Source organism: Bactrocera tryoni, chromosome 4 (genome assembly GCF_016617805.1).
Source record: "Bactrocera tryoni isolate S06 chromosome 4, CSIRO_BtryS06_freeze2, whole genome shotgun sequence".
Classification (NCBI taxonomy): Eukaryota; Metazoa; Arthropoda; class Insecta; order Diptera; family Tephritidae; genus Bactrocera; species Bactrocera tryoni.
Window position 1 is genome coordinate 61,474,671 of NC_052502.1, and position 12,464 is coordinate 61,487,134.

The following is a 12,464-nucleotide window of genomic DNA, read 5'->3' on the forward strand; positions in this document are numbered from 1 at the left end:
AATTAAGGACCCAAAGCAAATTCTCAAACAAAAAAGTAAAATCTAAGTTGTGTAATCTATACAAAAGTAAAATTTTATCTATTTTATGTACTTCTTCACATAAATCTAAAAGGCAATAGAATATTTCATTTGAAGTTCTACGTATATAATGTCATCGCTTAACTAGTAGCTTTCTGGCAAGTTAGGTTATGTACTTTAATTGAAGCTCAATGAAATATTTGTATACAAGCATTCATACATTTGTATGTAAATTTTTGATTATTAACAAAAAGCAATGTAGTTACTTTTAGATTTTAATTATGTAGTACAAAATAAATAATTATATTATTAAATAATATATTAGAATTAGCGAATTTTTTAGTAAGGATGCCGAATAATTTACTACGCTTTTTGATTACCTCTATTTTGGAATTATACATACATACGTATATATACAAATAATATATATATATTACGCAAACGAAAATAAAAAAAATATCAAAAAATATAAAAAAGTATATGATTACTAGATATTATAAAGCTGTTAGTGCCAAATGAAATTGGCAAAACTGGCTCTGCATCAGAACCAATAACCATTGAGATGCCAATTAAAAATAATTACATGACCTTAGTTTAAAGTACTTACATAAGTTTATGCATAAATACTAATTACATGTTTGCATAATAAAGTTATCGTCAAGTGAGCCAAATTTATTGTATTTATAAAAATATATTTTAATTAGAAATCAGTAGGAATTTGTAAGATTTTAATTATTTACTGAAGTTATACTGGAATAGCGTTTAGTATTCCAGTAATACATTACATTGTAGAAGAAAATAGTTACACGGAAATAAAATACTTTAGGATAATGTATATTAGAATCCACCAGGAATACCAAATTACAAAAGATAAACTTAAATATTAATTACAATCGGCGGATGAATTTGAATACTAGAAATTTATTGTAACTATTTAATATGTAAGAATTAGTAATGTAAATACGAGTTACTTTATTTTGTGAAGTATTATGATGTAAATATAAAAACTAGGATATTGAAAACTGACAGCTTTAATAACTTATAGTAAAATTATGAAAACATATTCAAAACCAATATGCACAGTGTGTAAACCTTTACTTTCAGTATTACATATTCACAATAAAATTTTCTATAAAATGTTTTTATGTTGTTGATATTTAATTAGTTTAAAAACATATTTCAGAAATATAAAATGCCAAAATACTGTAGCTAAATAAAGTAAAACAAACACCGCGATTTGTTTTTTGAATTTATGGAAAAGCTTCATTGTCATATACCTGGCAGACTAACATGTTGGTATGGTTGGTATAGTCCGGGCACTAAATCAGGCAAAGGCAAATGTAATGAAGTGATCATAAAATGAAGTTAAACGATTAGCTTACATTCCAAAGATGTCAAAGGAATGTGTTATCATATTTACTATTGTGCCCAAAAAATAAGGTGCCATTGTATTTATTTTGAAAATTCTTTATTTATTCTTCCAAATCAATTTCATCAAAGTAATCCCCTCCCGATGCAATGCACTTATGCCAACGGATTTTCCAATCTTCGAAACACTGGTTGTAGTCACTTTCCGGGATGGCCTTAATTTCCGTCTTCGCTGCGGCTCGAATCTCCTCTATCGTATAAAAATGGTGTCCCCGGAGTGGTCTTTTGAGCTTGGTGTACAATCAGAAGTCGCACGGCGCCAGATCAGGTGAATACGGTGGTTGCAGAACGATATGGATTGAGTTTTTGGCGAAATAATCACGAATTACGAGGGCAGTATGGGTTGGTGCATTATCGTGGTGTAAAGACCAAGAAGTGTCTTTCCACAATTCCGGCCTTTTTAGGCGGATAGCGTTACGCAAACGACGCATAACGTTCAAATAATATTCCTTATTGACTGTTTGACCGGTTGGAAGGAATTCATAATGCACAACACCACGATAATCGAAGAAAACAGTCAACATGACCTTGATTTTTGAGCGACTTTGGCGTGATTTTTTTGGTCTCGGCTCTTTTTTGGCACGATATTCGCTCGATTGATCGGTTGTTTCGGGGTCGTAAGCATAGATCCAAGTCTCATCGCCAGTTATAATGCGTTTCATGACACCCTGGTAGTCGGAAAGCATCGTTTCACACACTTCAACGCGACGCCTTTTTTTTCAAAAAATTCAATGTTTTCGGTACGAGTCGAGATTTGACGCGCTTGAGGCCCAAAACATCCTTCAAAATGGTATTGGCTGAGCCTTTCGATATGGCAACTTCATCAGCTTCATTCGTCTTCGACACGTTCACGGCCGGCTTGGAACTCACTTCTAAACATTTTTTTTTAGACATAGCCTCATCACCAAAGGCTTTCTGCACCACCCTCAACGTATCCGCAGCAGAAAATTGATTCCGTAAACAAAATTTAATGCAAATTCTTTGCTCAACAAATTTCGACATCGCAAAAAACGAAAAACTCACTTTTAGCAGCTCACAAAACGACACGTATCTCAAACACTAATGAATATTTTGACATGAAATTTGACAGTACTACCAACCTAAAAAAAAAATAATTCTCCAAATGCTTCGACGCGCGCAGTTTAAATTCAAAAGTGCAAAGTGGGTAGCTCGAAAGCTTACGATCCAGCAAAACTGTCGATTTAGTACCGAATACACCGTTCTTTCCGAATCTGGTACTAAAAGACTTGCTGGCTGAAAAGAGTTTTGGCAATGGTAATGCAAATGGGCGCAAATGGATCACTTTCATGCCCACAAAACGCCATTAAAGGAAAATTTATAAATTGACATAACTAAGCACTAAATTACCGTACTATAATTTGGTGCAGGGGATCACGGAAACAACAGAGACCAGTTGGGTGAAATATTTTACTTTTCAATTGCCTACTCAGTCCGAAGTAGCACCTGTTGGTAAGAGCAATCCTGCGTATGACTGTCAACAGTGAAGTGAGAGCCAAGTCGTGAGTGCGACGACTGTTTGTTTGATGACAGGAGATATTTCGTTTTGCCCTCGTTCACTGCCAGACCCATTTTCAGTGCTTCCTTGTCCAGCCTGGAGAAAGCAGAACTAACGGCGCGGGTGTTGAGGCCGATGATATCAATATCATCGGCATACGCCAGCAGCTGTACACTCTTATAGAAGATGGTACCTGTGGCATTTACTACAGTGGCCATATAAAGGAGCGCAAGTTTGGTGTGGGATTCGTGGTGGAAGAGAGACTCCGTCGCCGAGTACTATCATTCATTCCGGTGAATGAACGTCTAGCCACAATCAAAGCGAGGTTCTTCAACACATCGCTGATTTGCGCCCAGGCCCCGACGGAAGAGAAGGACGATGTGACCAAAGATGCCTTCTATGAGCGCTTGGAGCGCACCTATGAGAGCTGCCCCCGCCAAGATGTCAAAATCGTGCTTGGCGACTTTAACGCCAGGGTGGGCAAAGAAGGTACCTTTGGCACTACGGTCGGTAAATTCAGCCTCCACAATGAAACATCCCCAAATGGGTTGAGGCAGATCGACTTCGCCGGGGGCCGAAATATGGTTATCTGTAGTACTAGATTCCAGCACAAGAAGATACATCAAGCTACCTGGCTGTCTCCGGATCGAAAAGCCACCAACCAGATCGATCATGTTGTGATAGACGGAAGTCACGTCTCCAGTGTTCTAGACGTGCGTACGCTCCGAGTCCTAACATCGACTCGGACCACTATCTTGTTGCAGCCAAGATTCGCACCCGCCTCTGTGCAGCAAAAAGCGTTCGTCAACAAACACAAGGAACATTCGACGTCAAGAAGCTGCAATCACAACAGACACCAGAACGATTTTCTACTCGACTTGCACTCCTGCTCTCTGAGAGCACTCGTCAAAAACTCGGTATAAGAGAACTGTGGGACGGTTTCTAAAACTCCTTACGTACATCTGCTACCGAAACCATTGATTTTCGGAAAATGCAAAAGAACAGCTGATACGACGAGGAGTTCCGTGTCGCAGCGGAGAGAAAACAGGCTGCCTACCTCGCAACATTACGACCGACCACAATACGTGCGGGATGGAATAGATACCGAGAGTTGAAGAGGGAAGCGAGACGCATTTGTAGACAGAAGAAGAAAGAGGCTGAAATGCGTGAGTACGAAGAGCTTGATAAGCTGGCCGACAGGGGTAATGCTCGAAAATTCTACGAAAAAAATGCGGCGAAGCTTACAGAAGGTTTCAAGACCGGAGCGTATTCCTTGTAGAACCCCAAAGGTGATCTAGTCACTGATGCCCAGAGCATATTTAAATTATGGAGGGAACACTTCTCCAGCCTGCTGAATGGCAGTGAACGCACAACGCCAGGAGAAGGAGAACCCGATTCCCCAATCGATGACGATGGAGCAGACGTTCCATTGCCCGACCATGAAGAAGTTCGAATAGCAATTGCCCGCCTGAAGAACAACAAAGCGGCAGGGGCCGATGGATTACCGGCCGAGCTATTCAAACACGGCGGCGAAGAACTGATAAGGTGCATGCATCAGCTTCTTTGTAAAATATGGTCGGACGAAAGCATGCCCAACGATTGGAATTTAAGTGTGCTATGCCCAATCCATAAAAAAGGAGACCCGATAATCTGCGCCAACTACCTTGGGATAAGCTTCCCCAACATCGCATATAAGGTTCTATCGAGCGTATTGTGTGAAAGATTAAAGCCCACCGTCAACAAACTGATTGGACCTTATCAATGTGGTTTTAGACCTGGCAAATCAACAACCGACCAGATAATCACCATGCGCCATATCTTGGAAAAAAACCGTGAAAGGAGAATCGACACACACCACCTCTTCGTCGATTTCAAAGCTGCTTTCGACACCACGAAAGGGAGCTGCCTTTATGCCGCGATGTCTGAATTTGTTATCCCCGCAAAACTAATACGGCTGTGTAAACTGACGTTGAGCAACACCAAAAGCTCCGTCAGGATCGGGAAGGACCTCTCCGAGCCGTTCGATACCAAACGAGGTTTCAGACAAGACGACTCTCTATCGACCGACTTCTTCAATCTGCTGCTGGAGAAAATAATTCGAGCTGCAGAACTTAATCCAGCAAATACAATCATTTATAAGAGTGTACAGCTGCTGGCGTATGGCGATGATATTGATATCATCGGCCTCAACACCCGCGCCATTAATTCTGCTTATTCCAGACTGGACAAAGAAACAAAGCAAATGGGTCTGGCAGTGAACAAGAGCAAGACGAAATATCTCCTGTCATCAAACAAACAATCGTCGCACTCGCGACTTGGCCCTCACGTCACCGTTGACAGTCATAACTTTGAAGTCGTAGATAATTTCGTCTATCTTGGAACCAGCGTAAAGACCACCAACAATGTCAGCCTGGAAATCCAACGCAGGATTACTCTTGCCAACAGGTGCTACTTCGGACTGAGTAGGCAATTGAGAAGCAAAATCCTCTCTCTACAAACAAAAACCAAACTCTATAAGTCGCTCATAATTCCCGTCCTGCTATATGGTGCAGAGGTTTGGACGATGACAACAACTGAAGAGTCGACGTTGCGAGTTTTTGAGAGAAAGGTTCTGCGAAAGATTTATGGTCCTTTTCGCGTTGGCCACGGCGAATATCGCATTCGATGGAACGATGAGCTGTTCGAGATATACGACGACATTGACATAGTTCCGCGAATTAAAAGACAGCGGCTACGCTGGCTAGGTCATGTTGTCCGGATGGACGAAAACACTCCAGCTCTGAAAATATTCGACGCAGTACCCGCCGTGGGAAGCAGAGCAAGAGGAAGACCTCCATTCCGTTGGAAGGACCAAGTGGAGAAGGGCCTGGCTTCGCTTGGAATATCCCATTGGCTCCATGTAGCGCAAAGGAGAAACGACCGGCGCGCTGTTGTTAACTCGGCTATAATCGCGTAAGCGGTGTCTACGCCAGTAAAGAAAAAGAAGACATAGCCCCTCTCTTAAAATGGTTTAATATTCATATCTTTTATAAGCTTTCAAACCCCTGATGATAAGTCAACCAAACTTGCTGAAAAGAAGTTTTTTGGGCACCTCTACCTATGCTGTGAAAATGAGGTAGTAACCACGTTCATTCCCCAGATATGAATTTTTTTGAAAACTGCTAAAACCGCGATAACTAACTGATTTAATTGTTACAAGTATTATATTTTACTACATAGATGGTGAGGAAAACCTTAATAGAAGCAGATATAAAAATTGAACAATGCGCGTGGCGCCGCCCACCTTTGGTGAAATCCTATACCTCAGGAACAACACAACCGAATTTTGTATGTAGCCACCCATTTCCATCATACAGTATGAAAATAGGCAAAATGGGACAAAAACAAAATCTACTTCCCATATAACACTATTTTAAATTCCATCGGATTCTCTAAATTCGAGTAAACAAATCAAACACCATTGCATTTACCGAGATAAAACTTTAGACAAACAGTGTCCGTAAGGTATGCTTCTATCCAAAAATTGTAGAAATCGTTTTAAAACTTTTCAATTTTCCATTATATTTGACTGATTTCATAATTCTTGTTCTTGCTTCAGTAATGTCTGTATGCTTTTATGTACGTACTATATGTAAGTAACTTTTTTCAGTGGTACTGAAACTGAATACCATTGACAAATGTATCAACAGTTTGATAGGCATGCAAAAATAAAAAAAAAAAACACTGAACAGCTAAAAACATGAACCATTTGAATAACAAATTTACTTAAACACATCTTTGGGGCCTTTTTTCAATGTCTACTTAGCAGCCTTCTGTCAGTAAAGTTTTGGTTAAAAAAAAAGGTGGTTTACCGAAAAAAGAAGTCTTGGTTAAGCTAACCAGAACTTAACTGAGAGACATTGAGAAAACGGCCCTAAAAGAAAATGAAAACACTTGGCGTGGCTAAACATTATATGCGAATGCTAAGCCTTGTGCATAAAAATAGTGCCTACTAAACTTTTGTATATATGTAACATATATTACATATGTATATATACACGTCATGCAGCGAAAATTAAAAAAATTAACCCTTAAAAGCCTGGCGGTCCCTCCGCTGCTTTTGTGAAATTTTCATGTACATATGTATGTTGCTCTGATATATCCGTTATATTTTAGCTCAGTCGCCAGTAGTGTATGAGCTTTGCAGTCATTTAATAATTTCAAGGAAAATTTCGTATTTCCAAGTGCCTATTGTGAAAGTAATAATATTTAACTAGTGTTGAAAATTTGGAATCTTCATCGTTATTATAATTTAATTTGATGTAAGTGTTGGCAATATTACGATTGATGGTACGGATGGATAGAGGAGGTCCTCAGGATTGAAAGATGTACACACATATACCCTTCTCACACTTTAGCTTTCGAGATATTTATATTCAAAGTTCATGTTGTAAAAGTAATGCTCGTTATTTTACAATATTTAACCCACTTTTCACACATTTTTTCAATTAATAAATTTTTAATTACACTGTAAACATTGAAATATATCAAAAATTTACAGATTTTTAAGAAAATATATATGCTTTAAAAACTACTTTGCCAATTCACACTTTCAAGTGATTTGTGTGCTCACATTTATGACAAATAGCACATGACAATAGTGTTTTGTTTCCTGAAAAAATAAGGAGGGTATATGTGTTCATTTTTTAATTCTGAGGACCTCTTCTTTCAGTCCATACCCTCAAATCGCAGCGCCAAAAGAATCGTAATCTTGCCTAAGTGTTGATAAAAAGTTTAAAAATTTAAATTTTATGAAATAAAACTTAGGTGATCCCATTGGTCACGTACGCAAATTGGTATATCTCTTTATTTATCGTCACAGCAAAATTGTTTTCTGGATTTCCATACAAACTAATGTATGTATCTTTTATCAGTTTAAAAATATAAATATAAGGAAGTTTCAATAAAATATGGATTTTTGTAAAAATATGTACTTAAAATGAGCACCTAGTGGTTCCTCAAAGGACCAACCAATAAAACACCCCGTAAATCTAAAGGAATGAATTTAAGAAAAATCGTAGAACAAATGTTGTTTGTAACCGACAATTATAATAAATATCAAACTTTTGAATGAATCGGAGTTATCGGCTTTAAATGGTTAACAAAAACATACACTTCATTAATTTAGCTATATTATCAAAAAAAGAAGCTTGTGAATATAACATTGTAAAAGTAAATGTAATAATTTTGACAAATTTTTCCATAGCAATAAGTAACTCATATATTTTTTTGTGAAGAAAGATCAAACTGATTTCGTCAGATAGCTTTGTCGGAATTGTCTCTGGGAAGTCTTAACTTTCATCGTTTATACCGATATCTTATCTATACCTAATATGGAAATTTCAAAATTCCGGTTGAATTTGCATACATATGTATATCGAATACATCCGTCTATAAATAAGATATTTTTGCAAAATTTAATTAATGTATAATATTGAACATACAGCAGCTTTATTCCGAAAATGTATGCAATTGGTTCACGAATTATCTCAACTCCTATGGACCAAAATAGCACTCGGAAATTGTAATAAAATTCCGCGTAAATAATATTTCAAATAACGTATGCTGCTAAGTTGGTAGGACTGTCCAAGAATGATAGAATACAAGATTACGGCGACTGCCATTACGAAACGTCATAGTTCCGTGTTGAGAAGAACAAGAGTGAAAAACTGTCAAATGGCTTGCAAATTGTAAACAGAAAAGTAAAGAATTTTGTAAATTCGCAAAATATTATTAATTCTTTCGATTTTTATTAAAAGTTTTAGTGAAGCGATTGAATATTGTTGAGTGAAAAGATTTCAATCATTTCTAAAGAAATATATCGACCTATTGATAATAAAATTGTCTATTAAGTTGTGATTCAAATGGAGAAGACGTTTCTTGTGTTGTATATAAATATATACACATATTATAAGTTCAGATATATCAGATGTATGAAATTATGATAAAAGAATTGTGAAATTATATTGAAGATATATTTGAAACATATTTTTAACCTATCGTCAACTAATTCCAAATAAAGTGAATGATTAAATCAATTGTGTTTATGATATTTCAGTCTTTCTTTTATTGTACATAAACAGATATTTATATTAGTAATAATTCTAATATAAACATGAAAATAAATTAACTTAATCTATAAAACTAAAACTATTTTATTATTTTATTAAGTTTGCGTTTCTTTTTGTGGATTGATTCTTCCAATATCCTTTACATCCCACTTATGTACCTTCGAAGTTGTCTTCATTTTATTAATTTGCCCACTTGTGAAGATCACTTTTAATTTCTTTTCGATATTTTCACACTCTTGAGTCTTCTCCTTTAATTTTTTTTTAAATAAGTTAATATTAAAGTTGTCCCTTTGGATATTATTGTCTTTCAACATTTTAATTTTCCTTAAAAGTTTTCCATTCTTTTTCCGCAGGCGAATGTTCTGCTTGCTCAATTTTTCGCTGAGATAAAATAAAAAGCAAATTAATAAGGTTTATAAACGACTAACCATAGATTTACTTACATCTGAAGACTATTCTCCCTATTCAATGTTTTTCTGTGGAAATATAATGAAAATCATGTATGTATGTAAGTATTTTAATAAATGTCCAGAAAGAGATTTACTTACATTTGATTGCGTAATTCTTCTACCTCTTCAAAATAATACGTCGATGTATCCAGAGTGTTTTCTTTGGATGTTGAGGCTTCTTCATTCTCCTTTGGGATGACCACATTTTCTTTATATTCCTCAACTGAGCTTGAACCAGTAGTAATTTCACTAGATTTTTCGTCTGCTTGAGGTACAAATTCTACAAATGAGTTTAAATTAAATACATAAATATTTGTAATAATTAATGACAACTACCATTATCTTCCTTATTATGTTCAGACAAAGGGGTATCCCTTTTTCTTTGTTCCTGAAGGTCTTTATTATAATCTCTTAATAAAGATTTAACTGTTTTTTGTTGTTCCCTTTGTTGAAGACGGTTTTCCCGCGCCGATGGTATAGCAGGTACTTGTATTGAGGGAACCATTCCACGCTTTAGCTTAAGTCTACTCGCAAAACCTAATAAATTCAGAAAATTTTAATGAATATAATTAATCTCAATAATTAAAAGACTCACCCATTTCAAATTGCCTGAGGTTCATAATATCTTCATCTCTAAAGTGATCTCTGCATATTAAAGAGGATTTAGTATTAAATATATCATTTCTTTTGCAAAATAACACCTATTTTTTGGCAACTTTTAAATCGGCCGGAAAACTGAAAAAACTCGTTTTCGATCCTTTAATTGCATAATAATTATTACAACAAGTCACTGCACATTTCATTTTAAAAAATTAATATATTTATGCTTAGAAATTGAAATAAATACAACAGTACACCTTCACTGGTTTTCTTCATTTGAACAATTTCCACACATGCTACTCTATTTATTGTGGATGTGCCTAAAACTAATTATATCTTTTCTCGCAACAATATTCTAAACATTCCACTGAAATTTTTCCTGCAAAGACGAATGAATTAATATTATTTTGGGAATTTCCAAAAGTGTTTACTTTTCTGTTTACAATTTGTATGCATTTCTATGCTTGTTCTTCTCAACGCAAAACTGTTACGTCACGAAATTGTTGCACAATGTATTTGTTTTTGTAAGAATTGTCACGAGCTAAACCGAAAAAAACTAACGGTAAACTAGTGTCGTAATCTTATATTCTATCATTCTTGGGACTGTCCTTAATTACTATGCCAAATATGAGCGCGATCTGTCAATCAGTTTGTTTGCAGCAGCTGCTTAAGTTGAAGTACTGTGTTGCAATTTTTACAATGAATACCATCGATCAACCACCGTATGTGCCTAATTGACTACGTGAAATTTTTTTGTTTGTTCCCGAAATTGAAATTGCTCCTTGTAATCCGTTTTCGTTCGATCGAAGAGATAAAACAAAAATCGCTGAAGGAGCTGAAAGCCATTCCACAAAGTGCTTATAAAAAAATTTCGAGGACTGAAAAAATCGTTCTCATAAGCGTATTCTCATAAGCGTGGTGGGGATTACTTTGACGGCGACAAAATAAGTATTGATGAATAATTAAATATTTTGCCTTTTATTTACAATTTTCAATTACTTTTTGTTACAATTTAGAATTATTTTGTTATTCTAAATAGATACTTTCGCATTAAACAAGAGGATGCATATTCAAACTTGCAGCCGATAGAAGCCGGTGTTCCCCAGGGAAGCGTGTTGGGGCCAATGCTTTATTTGCTTTTTACCAGTGGCCTCCCATCTGATTCTAGTTATATGACAGCGACATTTGCGGATGACACAGCTTTGTTAACAGCTGGAGAGTCAACTTCAGTATCTAGTCGACGAGTGCAGACAGCAGTCAACGAAATTACTAGGTGGGCATCTAAGTGGCGCATCAAATTAAACGACACCGAATCAATTCATGTCGAATTTACCTTGAAAAAGCCGGCATGTTGTCCAATTTATATAAATAATATTCCTATACTACATCATAACAGCGCTAAGTACCTCGGTATCACCTTAGATGCTAAGCTACGCTGGAAAGAGAATGTCAAAGAAAAGGTGCGAGCTTGATATGAAATTTGGCAAACTTTACCACCTAGTTGGCAGGAAACCCAAACAATCAATAAAAAACGAACTGTTATTATATAATCAAGTCCTAAAGCCAGTTTGGGCCTACGGAGCCTAACTATGGGGTTGCTCAAGCCAAAGCTGTATTGCCAGCATTCAGCGCTTTCAAAGTAAGATACTAAGGACTTTAGTTAATGCTCCTTGGTACATTAGATCAGCTGACCTGCACCGTGATCTAGGCGTGAATTCAGTGCTAAATGAAATCTCCAAATTAGCAAAGTCTCACGAACTGAGGCTTAGACAGCAAGTTAATGAGGAAGTCTCCAGACTCTTCAAACTGCTGGGCGAGAAATCCGGTTGAAACGCAAGAAGCCTTCCGACCTAGTAAGACAACACTAGCAGCAAATGTATTTCTTAACATTTGGATTTTAAGTATCTCTCCTAATTATTTAGACCAGAATTGTTGTTAGTATTTTATTTTTATATACTAGGTACAATGTAAACTAATAATAAAAAAAAAAACAATCTAGCAGACTTTATGCGGAATATGTCGGTCAGTATGTGAGTTATCGTCATTAAATTGTTTGCAAATATGTTCTCGAGAATATTTGAATAATGCCAAAAATTAATGCAATCAGTCAAAACCTTTTCATGCCCCAATATACACCACTGTTTATGGTGATTAATCTGAGTGATATTTGAATGAAATTAAGAGAGAAAGTTGTCCTAATACGGTTAGAGTTGAATATGAACGAAATCGTATCCAAAATATTGTACTTATTCTCATTTTTTCTTTCGGTAAAGGAAGAACAAGAATGCAAATTAGTCTCACTAAAAGCTAAGTATATAACGAGAAAGTAAAGAAACGAAAATC